At 42.8% G+C, this 15,095-nt stretch overlaps 1 pseudogene; it reads left to right on the top strand.

Moving 5' to 3' along the window:
* The first annotated feature begins 8,181 nt into the window (after positions 1-8,181).
* Positions 8,182-8,915, top strand: LOC148020839 (meiotic nuclear division protein 1 homolog pseudogene; annotated as a pseudogene).
* The last annotated feature ends 6,180 nt before the right edge of the window (positions 8,916-15,095 follow it).

The raw sequence follows: 15,095 nt of genomic DNA, 5'->3' as shown, positions 1-15,095 counted from the left end.
AGGCAGTAGGCTGTATTTTGCCTTTTCTTCTTCCAAGAAAGGCAATCAGCCAGTCTTTTCTTGACCTGCCCTGTTGGTTGCTTGTCATGAAGCCATATTTGCCATTAGTACTTTTCAAAGGAATTACTTGCAGAGGGAAAGAATTCATGCTTTGTTGACTTGAGATGCTTAAGCACATTAGTGGACTTTTCCTTCAAGAAATCCCTTCATTCTAAGATTTTATGATATTTTTCCTTGATTTACAAATTAATTTTTTCATCTATTTTGACCATTAACTGAGGCTTTTTAGTTTTCCTTGCGTTTTATTCACATTACTTATTTGATTTTTCCTTTTGATTTCCACTTACCCCCTCCCCCCCTGAGAATGTGAAGAATTCTTCCTAGGATTAGAGGTTAAAGGGTTAAGGGTGTTCAATGTCTGTTCACAGTGCTTCACTTTTGCATGAGCCAAGTAGAGAAGTTTGGATTATATTCCATTTTAGTGTAGTGGTCCATGTTGATAGGGTGAATGCCTATGTGAGTGATGTAGGTAAGGACGTTCATTAGGAAGTCACCGAAGCCAATTCTGCTAGCAATGTGCAGCTCCTCCTCAGTTAGAATACGATCCAAAGACAGATGGGTCAAGAGGTGCTCTTCTAGGAGTCTGTCACAAATTGTTGTCAAAACCCTATAGAAAGTTGGAGCTACATAAGTGGGGTCATACTCTAAGGTTTTGATAGCACGTCTCTATTCAACATTAGTCATGATTTGACAGCCCTCAAATTCCCATTGAAGTCGAAGAGCATACCATTTCCTCAAGAAAAAAGAGTCGTTGTCAGCAACAAGCTGCTTCAACTCTTTGATTTCTTGGTCAGTGGCATAGGCAGTGTGATTGTCATATCATGTGATGAGGAATCGTTTCTGTGCTTGCTCACAGGAAATCTCAATGTGGTGACTAACTCCTCAAGTACTTCAGTAGCCTTAACGAATAAAAATTTGGATTCTTCCCATGAGCAAGGTAGCGTACACACCTTCGTTGCTAAAGCCTTATCCAAAAGGTCTAACTCCAAGCGGTCATAACTTTTAGCAAGTGACCAAAAAGTGGCATCTAAGTGTCTAAGGCAAGAAACCAAATCATCCCCCGTGTTCTCAATGAAGTCGGTGGCCAAGGTTAGAATTGATCTCCATTCATAAGAGGATTTAAGGCTGGCACATGGCTATGGGGCTTGATTGAACTAGAGAGTTCAGCAATTGATTGTTGCAGCTCCAATTGCTTCAAAATCTTTTGTGGATAAGACCCATTAAAGCCATGGGAGGGGCTTAATGGCCTTATAATGACTCACACATATGGGGAATAAATAAAGTGTGGAATCCCTTACAAGGGTTTTTTGAGTGGGAAAGGGAGGTGTTAAAAGCCCTCAACACTCTCTTCTCTTTTATGAGTGGGGAAAAAAGAACAAAGCTCTAAGGGTATTTTGCATGGGGTTTCAAGAGCACAAAGGAAAGGCTTAAGGGGGTTTTTTATGATAGGGCGTTTCAAGCCCAAAGGAAGGGGCTTAAGGGGATTTTTTACGATAGGGGGTTTCAAGCCCAAAGGAAGGGCCTTAAGGAGGATTTTTAAAAAAACCGGGGAGATAAGACCTTAAAGGTCAAAACCCTTTTGTGGGGGGAGAAAATGGGGCTTGTAAATCCTAAGGGGGAATTTTAGGGGGGGTATCTTCAAAGCCCAAGGAAAGGGGCTTAAGAGAGATTAAAAGCACAAGGGGGGAGGAGGGGGGTTCTAAAGCCCAAGGGAAAGGGGGGCTTAAGCGGGTTAAAACACTGGGGGGGGAGGGGATAATAAACCCAAAGGAAAGGGGGCTAAAAAGGCCCCCCCTTTGGAAGCTTCTAAGCTTCCAGAAGCTTACGTGGGGGGGGGGGGGGGAAGAAGATTTTGAGGCCGCATGTTGGCAGCGATGCCCAGGCAGCTGGCAGCTCTGTAGCTCCTCCTCGGCTCAGGCGACCCTCCTCTCTCCCTCAAGCGGCACAAGCGTAGGCTTCTCCCTTCCTCTTTTGCAAGGCAGCAACACCGATAATGGCAACGCCTCCTTCCCTCCCCTTGCTTGTATTCCCCCATGGTTTTAATAGGGGAGGGGAAGGGGATCCTCCCTCTCCTACATGTCAACTGGCATGGCACTAAGGGTGAGCAAGCTCCAGCAAGGAGCTGGCTGGACATTCTATTCCCCTCTCCCCCTCCAGCACGACCGTCGAACGGCTGGGGGGGAGATAATTTTAAAAAAATTCCAATAACCTTAGTAAATTTTCAAAAATGCAATATTATCATCCCCAATACTTTTAAAGAAAGGGGGTTCATGCGTGTAGTGTTCGGTATTTTACTGGTACCCAGATCCAGGTATTACCCTCATAGTAGCCTTGTGCTTGTAATAAGGCCTTGGGAACCCATTGCAGCTGATCATATATCAATGTCTATGGTTTTGTCTTGGCTTCCTAGGTTTTGAGTGTGGGTTCTTAGCCTTGCGAGGCTGGGGATGTGTGCTCCTAGGGGGTGGTTCTTGATATTTAGGCATCCATTGATGTCTTGGTTTATAGGCCTCATCTTCGGCTCTAGTGCTTTAGTCCTCTTGAGGTTTGGCGGGTTGTGATAGGTCATGACCCCCCTCCTTAGACTTGACAATGGGTTTCTCTACTAGTAGCTTTGCAAACTTTGAAGGAGTTGCGCAACCCTTTACTGAAAGCGGTAACTATATGCACGTTGCCTATGGTGAGGTGAATGCACTAGGACTCATAATCAACATTGCAATTAGCATGCTTTTTAAACGCGCGTCCTAATAGTGATTCCATGCTTGCATCTTTAGTGTTTGGAAATACATAAAAGATCATGGGTACGCTCTCAGACTCAATAGAGATTGCTAGTTTGCACTTTTCCAAGAGTGCATATGATCGGCCCCCAAATGGGCTCAGTTTGGCATTAGTGGGTTGTAACTTTGGTTTGCCAATTTGGGTCCAATGCTCTTGAGTAAAGTTAGCTCCCTCATCGATCAGGGCATTGAGGGTGGTTGTGTGTTTGGTAGTGACCATTATGCTTAGGTAAGCTAGTTCCATTGTTTCCTCATTCTCATCTTCAACCTCCATAATTATGACCCCTCATATGTTGACAGGTGACTCCATCATTGAAGGCTCATGCAATGGGTGCATGGGAGGGTTGTACTTCTTGATCCGACTGCCATTGAAGAAGCCTATGCCCTCTCCTTCCAGGGTTTCAAGTTTCACATTATCGGTTCTATTGATGGTGAAGACTCTGAAAGGCCCTAGCCCTCTGAACTTCATCTTCTGTTTATGACCCTTGACAAAGTATAAGATTACAAAGTCATCCCATTCAAAATCTCATTGCTTGACATGCTCTAAAACACCAAGCATACTAAACATTATTTAAAATAATGGAAAGGATAGAGGTAGGAGGAGACCATCATGCATAGCAAGATGCAAGGCACCATGTCATGGAATGATGCATCACATTCATAACGACTATGGTTGAGTCTTTCCTTCGTGAACTTGTTTGTGGAGGAGAAAGAGGAGGCCAAAAAATATTCCCTCTTCTTTATCTTTTTTTCCCAACCTTAGCATTGTCAACTCTAAGGTTGCTTTACACTAGCTAGGGTTTAGATTTAGAGGCTACTTCAGACCAATGTCCATGTGTGTGTGTGTGTGTGTGTGTGTGTGTGTGTGTGTGTGTGTGTGTGTGTGTGTGTGTGTTGGTACACCGCCCATGAATAATAGCTAGATGACAGCTATCCTTATCTACTCTAGTTCGTGGCTCAGTTAGTATGCCACATGCCACCTTAGTTAGTTGAGTTTGTTTTGAGACCCATATATAGGGTTCTTCTATTTCTATGTATGAGAGTTCTTTTTGGCTTACACAAACTAAGAAGAGGAAAACTGTTTTCAACCTCCATCTCTGTGTGTATTCCCCCATTGTGCAAGCAAGAAAGCTTCAAGTGAGACTCCTTCCTTCTCTCCCACTATCGTGACATGGTATCAGAGCCTTGTTCGTGGTAAGGAGCTCAAGAAAGCAAGCCAAGCTCACGGTGTTCTGGTAAGAGGAGCAGTGTTGCTTTCATTTTCTGTTTTGGGAGCAGATCTCTGTAGGCAGCACAGCCGGAAATTGCAAGAGTGCATTGTCTCAGGTTGAGACGCCCTTCGCGGTGAAGCAAGAGGATAGTATATGCTGCGGGAGAAGGCTTTAACCCTCGACGACCCTGTTTTTTTTATTTGAGGCCATTTCAGGGCCTGTTTTGGAGGCAGAATTTTTCTGCACGCCCTCAGGAAAAAGCCCTGTTTTATGCTATGTGACCACTGTTCTAGAGGTCGGTGAAAAGTTACCACAGATATTGCATCGTATGCTCGTGTGCAGAGACATTGGGAGTTACAGAATCATCCTTGGTTCATGTATATGTAAAATCGTCACTAGAAAGTAACTGTGTGGTCAAATACCACTTTCGCCAGTTTTGCAGATTTGCCCTTGTGAGGCTCAAGCTGTGTTCTTTGCAGTGACAGAATTTTTTGCAGTGTTCTGTAATGGCGTCTGATTCTCTTTCACAGATTGTCACTGAAAAGCTTGACAAGAACAACTTCCAAGCATGGAAGTTTAGAATGACGAATTTCCTTATGGGAAAAGAATATTGGGAATTTGTTGCAGGAAATGAAGAAGAACCAGTTCTTCCTGATATTCCCAGTCAACAGCAAATGCAGACATTTAAAGTATGGCATGACAGAGCCAGGAAAGTTATGTACTGGCTGTCTATCAGCATTTCAAACTCTATGATTGTGCATATTCAAGATGCAAGTACGCCAAAGGAGGCATGGGATACTTTGTCAAAAATGTATAGCACAAATACGCAAGCCAGGAAAATGCAAATCAAGCAAGAGTTGCACAATGTGCAAAGAGAAAATATGAGCATCAACGACTACCACATGAAGGTGAAGAAGATTGCAGATGCACTTGCTTCCATTGGGTCGCCAGTGGAAGATGATGATTTAGTTTCTGTGACCTTGAATGGTCTAGGAAAGGATTATGCACAGTTCCGAATATCCATTTCCATCCGTGAAAGATTTCCTGATTTTGAGGAGTTGATTGCTCTTCTAATTTCTGAGGAGCAGAGAAATGGTGGTGCATCTTCTTCAGGAGGAACTTCAAAAGAAGTTGTCTTCTACTCAAATGCTAGAAGAGGTAGAGGCAGAGGTAGAGGAGGCTGATTTGGAGGCCGTGGTAGAAATCAGAATATGCAGCAAACTCAAGAAAACCAGTCCTATGGAGGAGGACGTGGTAACTCTAGAGGCAGGGGGAGCCAAAGAGGTCGTGGTGGATGGCAAAGAGGCCAAAATGCAAACAGAAATGTTGAATGCTACTACTGTGGTAAAATGGATCATATGGCTAAAAACTGCTATAAAAAGCAGAATGACATCATGAATGGGAAATTGCAACAAGGGAATTTTGCATCTTCTAGTAGACAAGGTGATGACAGAAATGAGCATTTGTTTATGGTGCAGCACATGAACAATTCTGTGACAAGTGCAGAAGAAAGCAACGATGTATGGTATGTTGACTCAGGTGCATCAAACCACATGGCAGGTCATGCAGAATGGATGGAGGATGCAAGGAAAATGGAAAAACCAGGATTTGTGGAGACTGGTGATGATACTGCACATCCTATTGTGCAGATTGGAAAATTTTCTTTGTCTATGCAGGATGGGAAAAATAAATACCTGTCCAATATATTTCATGTCCCGAATATCACCAAGAATCTGGTTTTTGTTGGTCAAATGGTTGAGCAAGGCTTGTAGGTCAGATTTAATCATCATGGATGCTTTAATGTTGAGGATATGAAAAATAAAGGTCGCTTGATAGCAAAAGGAAAGAAGAATGTCAGAATGTCTACGTTGGATGCAAACATGCCTGAATTGAGTGCAGCAATGTTTGCACATGGGACCGGTGTAGTTGCAGATATTGATATCTGGCATAAACGCATTGGTCATGTTAATGTATAGCGACTTAAATCAATGCAGGCCCAAAATATTATTGCAGGATTGCCTAAATTCAAGGTTGTAGAAATGCATAAGGTATGTGAAGCCTGTCAATTTGGAAAACAGGCTAGGAAACCATTTCCTAGACATGTTCAAGAGAGTAAGAAGCCATTGGAATTAATCCACTCTAATGTGTGGACTACTAAAGCTGCATCTCTTGGAGGCTGTCATTATTTCGTCACTTTTATTGATGACTATAGCAGAAAAGTTTGGGTGTATTTTATGAAAAAGAAAAGTGAAGTTTTTGGGCATTTCAAAACTCTTAAAGCTATGGCTGAAAAAGAAATAGGTCTGCAAATAAAATGCCTAAGGTCAAATGGAGGGGGAGAGTACCTCTCAAATGAGTCTGCAAGGTTCCTACAGGAGCATGGCATAAAGCAGCAATATTCATGTAGTCATACCCCACAACAAAATGGAATCACAGAAAGGAAAAACAGGCATATTGGAGAGGTATCTTGTGCCATGCTCAATGAAAAAGACATGCCAGATTTTTATTGGGCTGAAGTAGTTGCTACAGCAGTCTACATAATGAACAGGACTCCCACTGTAGCAATACATGGGATGACTCCAGAGGAGAGGTATACTGGTAGGAAACCAGATATTTCTCATTTGAAAATTTTTGGTTGCATTGCCTATGTACATGTGCCAGATGAGTTGAGATCTAAGTTGGATCCAAAAGCTGAGAAGTGCATCTTTATTGGTTACTCTCTGCAGCAAAAAGGGTATAGATGCTATAACCCTTCTACTCGTAAGTTTATAGTGAGCAGAGATGTTGTTTTTTATGAGATGAGTAGCTGGTATAAACCAGTAAATGTGATTGATGATGTAGATGCACAAAATGGTAATGCTGCACAAAATTCACAACAGCAGTCACAAAATATTAGTGAACCTAGAGCGTTGTTGTATTGCTGCGCATTCGAGGTGTGAAAACCACCCAAAAGTTGTGCGTGTGATTTGATACTTTGTACATACTTAGTTGTTATGTTTGCTCTTTCATTCTATGCTGAAGACAGAGAAGAACAGGGATTTTTTGATATTTTAAGATATGCCGATTATGGGTTTTGTGAGGAAGTACTAAACTATTTCCAAGAGATGCAAATCGAAGTACATTGGAGGATAAAAATGCCAAATGTGGGAGCTTGCTTGATGTTCAGCACATGTTTGACTGCATACCACAATGTAATGAGTATTTTTTGGAGTTTCCTTATCCTTGGCTATGTTGACAAGGGAATTCAGCTATTTGCATCCATGACGAGGGTATATGGCACTATGGTGGACTTACTAGGATTTTGGCTTGGCAAGTGGGAACAACATTAAGCCTATTCCTTTTCATTTGTGTGCAATACACCACATGGAGAGTATTGTAGTAAAAATTGAACTTGGTTAAAACTCTTTGTGGTGAATACTCTCTATATAGAGTATGCTAAAAACAAAGGCGGTCTTTTTTAGGATTGATTATGGAAAAAGGTACCAAAAATGATTGGAGGGAAATCCGAAAAGGGGGGAAAGTTTTTTTCGAATGTTGGAACAGAGACGAATGTGCAGGGAACGCCGATATGGGAAGAAGAGGAACGGGGGACTCTACAGCTGAGAAGGGAGAATCACACTGGAAATAAAAAAGAGGAAAAGGAAGACATCTATGGCAGGAGGAGATCACCGCATACATTGAAGGATGACGAATAAGGTAGCATGCATGAGACAACAGAAGAACGGAGACAGTGAGTGGACAGACGAAAAGAATGTGCTGAGGAGACTGAGAACGTTGCAGAAGATGACAAGGTGACACAATGATTATGGCAAGTTTTGGAGATAAAATCAACAACGGAATCTTCAATCATAACAGTCAGTCAAGTCAAAGGTGTGACATCTGGTGAGAAGCTGCAGGAATAAGTGAAGTTCAAGATGAAGACATCGGCATCAACAAACATAATTGCAAAAAGGAGTCAATTGATTAGTCATGGAGATGTCGGCATGGCCGCCAAGTTGAGGAGAAAGCCTGTGGACTGACAGTCGCAGCGCAGTGCACCGGTGGCGTCCACGGTGGTAGACCCATCCGGATTCGAAGTTGAGCATCTCTCTCGGTTGCAAGCATAACGTATCATCGCAAATGTGGGAGTGTTCATGTCGAAGAAAAGAAGTCTCTCTCTGGACGAAAAGAGAAGTCAACCTTTATAGAACTTCCATGAAAGCCAGGACGTCTATCTTCTGCGCGAACTGGAGAAGCAAGGCCCAGGAAAGGGGTGGTCAGTCAAACTGTGAAGGATATGCTGCAGACCTTAGTTGATGACGATCTCCTGTTCAAAGACAAGATTGGCACGTATGAATATTTCTGGAGTTTTTCAAGCTCTGCTGATCAGCTGAGACGAGTTCGAGCAAAGCTCGAAGCTGATATAGGAAACTTAAAGTAACAGCAAGCACAGCTTACTAGAGAGATAGAGTGCTCCAAGAAAGGCAAAGAGGATACAGTTGAACGTGAGGCAACCTAATTAGAACTAAAAGGTACAGAGGAGAGGCATAAGTCTTTGAAGACGGATTTGGAAGTCTATGTGGACACTGATCTTGTTGCTTTTGAAGCTATGAGAAATGGTTGTAAACCTGCCCATACTGTAGTGAACCGCTGGATAGATAATATATTTGCTTTACAACATTGGTGTTCTACGAACTTCCCAGATGCAAAAGACAAATTGGAACTTATGTACAAAGAGATGGCTTGGACGGTCTTCTCCAAATGAAAGGGATTGAAGCTACTGTGCTGGGAACAGATACTCTGCAGTGAACCCCAATATAAATAGCTACTTACATGCAGGCATCTTGGTTGGCACATGATGTGACTCAAGTGTAGCTATTTCTGTCTGTGGTGCATCTTTAAAGTAAAGGTATTGTGACTTCTTGGTAGAGAATAGTTATATTTACTTGAGCTGCAACTGGCACTTTTTGATATCGTCTTGAGTGGCAGCCATTGTGTCAGTCTCGTTGGAAGCTTGGCAGATCTATTATTGCTCACCAATCTATTCATCTTGTCTATTTGTATGATTGATCGCCAATCCTAAAATTTAACAAGGACTTCTGTGGTTGCGACATTGCTTTCATAAACCCTTCGACATCTTTGGTGAACCCGACGTGAAAGCGTCGCAGAAATTTCAGGATGGGAGACACTTCAGCCTCTATTTCAGCTTCCTCTACAACTCCAGCTGCCTCTACTTCAGCTCCATCAATGACTGCTGCGACAAGTACTTCAACGGAGGATCTAAAACAGATTTTGCAGAATATGTCCATATATATGCAGCTCCAAAATCAGCAAACACAAATGTATATGCAGCAGCAACAACAATCGCATCAACAGCAGTTGTCTCAGCAAAGGCAACTCTATTCGGAGCAGGAGAATGCAAACAGCGCGACTAAGGCTATTGAAGCAGTTGAGAGTGAGAAGAAGCTATTTGATGGGCGTAATGTTTCAGCATATTTGAAGACATATGAGATCAAGGTGGGGTTTTTTGGAGTTCCTGCTGGACTTATGAGTAAGTACTTCCTTCGTCTTGTCACACCTGCTTTGAGGACAAAAGTGACTGATCTTTTTATTCAAAATACACATTGGCAAGATTTTAAGAAGGCCTTGAAAGAATAATACTTCCTTGAGGACTTTGGTATGGCTACTCGGCGGTCATTCCGAGAGTGGGTCTACATGCCAAACAAAGGTCTTGCTGCTTCGGAGTTGATTCGAGAATTCGAAGAGAGGTATAGTCAGCTTGATGCTATTGAACAAAGAGCATTGGATGTTGAAAAAGTTGAGCTTTTCTTGCAAGCTGCAGATCCTGCTCTTCAAGAAGAATTGGGTGAGCTTCTTGAAGATCGCACGAAGCCTATGGGTCTTAAAATTGATTGGCAGGATGCTCAGGATGTAGTCTCGACTTTGACCAAGAGGAGGATATGGAAGACTCGCCTACAGAATGGTTCCATGACACCTACACCATCATCTGCTCCTATGCCTACTTCTATCCCTGTTATTTCTTCTCCTCCTCAGCCAGTTTCTTGGCCTATGCCAGTGCCTACTATTTCTACTCCACCTATTCCTCCTGTTCCACGACCGATGCCTACACCTTCTGCTTCAAAACCATCCGCTCCATCGGTGCCTACCTCTATTGATGACATAATCAAAGGCATCACAGATTTGACACTTGAGTCAGTCAAAGTGGAGTTGGTGGGTAAGTTGAAGAAGCAGTTTGCTTCGACTGTGCCTACTACTTCTTCTAGTGCTCCTACTGCACCTAGGAGTGCTCCTAGTGCTCCTAGGAGAGATCGGAGATGTATTTGGTGTGATAGTACGGAGCATCAGCATTGCAGGGATTGTGATTCTTTCCAGGATGCAAGGAGGCAGAATTTGGTATATTGGGGGCAAGATGGTAAGATTTGGTTGACTAAGACAGGAGCTCCACTTGCTACCAACTTTGGTAAAGGTGGAATGAAGAAGTTAGTGGAGGACATGGCTGCGCGTCCTTCTTATGTGACAGCTAGAGGTGATGCTTCCGCATATGGAGTACAGATTGAGAAGGGATCAGAGACTCAGTCCGCACTATGGACTTATGCTATGAGACTGCAAACAAGGGGAAAATTCAGCAAACTGTTTTGACTAGCGCAGGCTCTAGTATCAGATCAGAGACAAGTTGGGACTCGCGTGTTGACAGGTATTCTATTTATGCTTATTTGGCTAAATCTCATGGTGCAGATGTATTTGTTGAGGAGAAGCGTAAGAGGGATGAAGAAAATCCAAGTGCAGCTAAGAAGACTAGAGGGGGTGAGTTTGTTACTCCACCTACTGCAGGACCGTCTTCAAGACCAGGGCCAGATCGACAGATGGAGGATGCTCAAAAGAGAGAAAAGAGGCAAGATCCTAGAGAGAGAAAGCAGCCAGGATTCAGATTGATGTCCGATATTGAGACATCTACAGACATGAAGAAAATCTTTAATGATAAGATACTTGGCAGTGAGGTGACTTTCACTATTTTTGAGATTTTGGGCATCTCAAAAAGAGAGTTTCAGGATCAGTTTCAGGAGGTCCTGAAGAGGAAAAGACATGCATTGGCTACCACTGATACACAGGGAGTTTTGATTGGAGAGTTGGATGAGGATGATGATGAGGTTATGGTTGATAATGCTTCTGTTTTGCCGCAGGTAGAGAAGAGGGTTCAGCCTATGCATTATGCTGAAATTGATGAGCCTGTCATGATACCGCGTAGTCACTTTTCGCGGAGCCATTGGGCTAGGGCAACTACAGAGACGATGGTAAAGATTGGAGAGAAACAGGTGCCTTATGTTGCATTGGTTGATCATGGTTCAAAGATTAATCTCATAGTTCGTGGAGTTTATGAGAGTAACAGATGGCCTATGGATGTAGAGCATGGGTGGCGTATGAGAGCTGCCAATAACACTGCAGGTGATTTATATGCTGCTTGCCCTAGTGTCAGGGTTTCTATTGGTGATGTAGAGGAGGATTTTCATTTCTTTGTGCAGGATTCATGCTCTTATCCCATAATTCTTGGACAGCCATTCATTAAAGAGATGCGCATGGAGACAAAGGTCATGGATGATGGATCTGCTTATGCACGGATTCGTAGTAAAGATGGTATGAGAGTAGTTCAGTTTATGACTGTATGTGTGAACCATGTTAGAAACAGGGATACTCTCAGAGATGCACCCTTACCCACTGTGAGGGATTCGGGTTTTCATTAGGTACCGCCATTTCGCGAGACGACGGTGATACAGAGGAGAGGAGATTGGAGTTCTCGCCTCCTGGCAGTGATGTTTTCTCCTCCAGTTATGTTGGGATTTCAGCAAACAGTTCGATGAGCTATCAGAAGACTTCTAGATTGTCTAGAGCTGCCAGGCAGTATATATGCAGGAAGGAGAGAAATTTGAAAAATGCAGGAATTTTGGAGGATGATGAGCACATAGATGGTATGTATGACAGTGTGATTTGTGCAGATACGATGACAGAGATGGGAGATATGCTGAAAACTGATATGCTGAATTGTCATGGTAATGTATTAGTGCAGTCCCTGGACATGTTTCATGAAATTGCAGATTTTGTGTCACAGATTGAGTCAGAGGCTGAGGAAACTCAGTAAAGAGTGTTGAGTGCTGAAGAAATTCAGCAAACAGAGTTTCCAGCTGGTTATGATCAGCTTTCAGAGAGACAGAGGGCTGAAAATTTTCAGCCAACAGAGTTTACTGCTGAAATATTTCAGCATTCAGAGTTTGGGGCTATTTCTATGCAGTCCATAGAGCAGAGGGCTGAGAATAATCAGCCATTGGAGTGCAGAATTGCTAATTTACAGCAAGGTTTATGTAATGCAGAAGAGCATAATGAAGCCAGGGTTGACACGAAATACAAAACTGTGGATAAGAAGGTGAAGCCGGTTGTTGTACCGCTTCCATCTGACAGTGATCAGCAAATAGAGAGGGCTGCTAAACAGCAAATTTTGAGGAATCGGGAGCATATTGGTCATAAATTTTCAGCAGAGACACTTGCTGAATTGAAAATTGGAAATGGCGATTTCTTGTTACCCATAGAGAAGCAATGCTTTTAAGAGATGCTAAAGCGTCATGGAAGGGGATTTGCTTTTTTGCCACATGAGATTGGATGTGTGAATCCTGATATTGTTGGTCCTATGGTCATTTTTACTATTCCTCATATTCCATGGAATCTCCGACCTATTCCAGTGCCTAAAGCACATTTGCCAAAGCTGATTGATTTATTAAATGAGAAAATCAGGATGGGAATCCTTGAGCCTTCATCTGCACCATACTCAAACAGGTGGTTTACAGTTCCAAAGAAGAATGGTACTCTTCGATTTATTCAGGACATGCAGCCAGTAAACAGAGTTACTATCAGGAATGTTGGTATAGGTCCAGTTGTGGATGAGTTTGCAGAGGCATTTGCTGGACGTTCCATCTATTCTTTGGGTGATTTGTATTCAGGATATGATCAGTTTCAGCTGGCTTTGGAAAGCAGGGACATAACCACCATGAGAACTCCTATTGGGCTTGTCAGGATGTGTACCTTGCCTCAAGGTGCCACTAATTCTGTTGCGCATATGATGAATGCCATGCATAAGGTCCTTCGTGATTACATACCTCAGCTTACTATGCCTTTCTTGGATGATGTGCCCATTAAGGGGTGTGCAGAAGAAGAGAAAAATGAGAGCCTAAATGAGCAGGGATGCAGATACTTTGTGGCTGATCATATTTCAGCATGTGAGAAGATTTTAGCCAGGTTAGAAGAAGTGAACTTGACACTTTCAGGGCAAAAATCTGTTTTTGGAGTGAATGAGGTTGTTATTGTAGGGCATATGTGTGGATATTATGGTAGGAAACCCTCACCTGATAAGGTGAATGCTATAGGCAAGATTGCAGAGTATTGTTCTACTACTTTAGAGGTACGGAGATTCATTGGTGCTTGTGTGTTTTATATGATTTGGATACCTCATTTTGCACACATAGCAGATTGTTTGTATCAGCTGCTTCGAAAGGGGCAGAAATTCTATTGGGATGAGAGTCACACTAGAGCCATGCGGAAATTGAAGAAGTTATTGCAGAATGCTCCTACTCTTAGGAAAGCGGATTATAATTGTGATAGGCCTATTGTGTTGACAGTTGACACTAGTCCAATTGGTATAGGTTGGGCTGTGGGTCAAGATGATGCAGATGAAAATAGGTATGCTATTCGGTTTGGGGCGAAAGTCCTAAACGAGAGACAGAGGAGATATCCGCAAATCAAGAGAGAGTTATTGGGGATTGTCACGGCTCTCAAATGTGACAAGGAGTACTTTATTGGAGCTTCAGTTGTGGTAGAGATAGATTGCTTGCCATTGATTGGTATGATCACGAGTTGCTCTACTCCGGATATAGCTATGTTGAGATGGATTGCATACATCAAGTCATTAAATCCGGAATTTAAACACATAGCAGGGAAGGATAATCCAGTGGCAGATATGTTGTCTAGAGCCAGGTATGATGATGAGGAGACTCTACTTGCAGAAGAGGATGATGCAGAAATTTCAGCCACTATGGTTGATCATGTTTGTCATGTTTATGATATTGTGGCTTTCACAGAAGAACTCTATGTTGGAGATTGGTTGCAGATTGGCAGGTACCTTAGTACACTAAGCAAAAGAGATGAATGGACAGATGAAGAGTTCAAGAAGATTAGAAGGAAAGCCTATGGATATTTTCTCAAGGATGGATTTCTTTGGAAGCATCCGAAGAAAAGAGGCGGATTACCTTTGCGGGTTGTCTGCGATAGAGAGACACAGTTACAGGTGATGAGGGAGTTTCATGAGAGTCCTTGGGCTGGTCATAGAGGAGTGTGGGCTACTTATGAGAAAATCAAGGAGAAATATTGGTGGAAAGGCATGTATAGAGATGTTTCTCACTTTGTTGAGACTTGCAGAGACTGCCAGATGTATTCAGTAGTGCGTCATCGAGATGAGCTTCATCCGACCTATCCGCTATGCATTCATTATAAGTGGGTAGTTGATTTGGTTACCATGCCTATGGGTCTATGGCAGATGAGATACATTGTTTTGGCTAGAGAGGATCTTACCAATCATGTTGAGAGCAGATATTTGAGAACGAAGACCACTAGTGCAGTGTGTAAGTTCTTATTGGAGGAAATTTTCTGCAGGTATGGTTGTGTGGTAAGATCACTGCGGATCGTGGTGAATTGGATGCAGATGAAGCTAGGGAGTTTTTCTCTCAGCTAGGAATCAAATTGGCTCTAACCACAGCATACAATCCAGAGGGAAATGGAAAGAGTGAAAGAGGGCATCCACCGATAGTGAAAGCATTAGCCAAAGCATGCAGAGGACGGATTGGAGAATGGCCGAGACTTCTACCATTTGCTTTATGGGCTGATCGTACGACTCATAGTGTTACCACAGGATATATGCCTGCAGAGTTGATGTATGGTCAGAAACCTGTTATGCCGATTGAGACTTGTGCTTTGACTTGGTCAGTTTTACCTTGGCAGGAGGATTTGA

Source organism: Lygodium microphyllum, chromosome 18, assembly GCF_053477565.2.
Source record: "Lygodium microphyllum isolate KBCC chromosome 18, Lygodium_microphyllum_v1.1.10, whole genome shotgun sequence".
In the NCBI taxonomy this organism is placed as follows: domain Eukaryota; kingdom Viridiplantae; phylum Streptophyta; class Polypodiopsida; order Schizaeales; family Lygodiaceae; genus Lygodium; species Lygodium microphyllum.
This window is presented reverse-complemented; position numbering and strand designations above follow the sequence as displayed.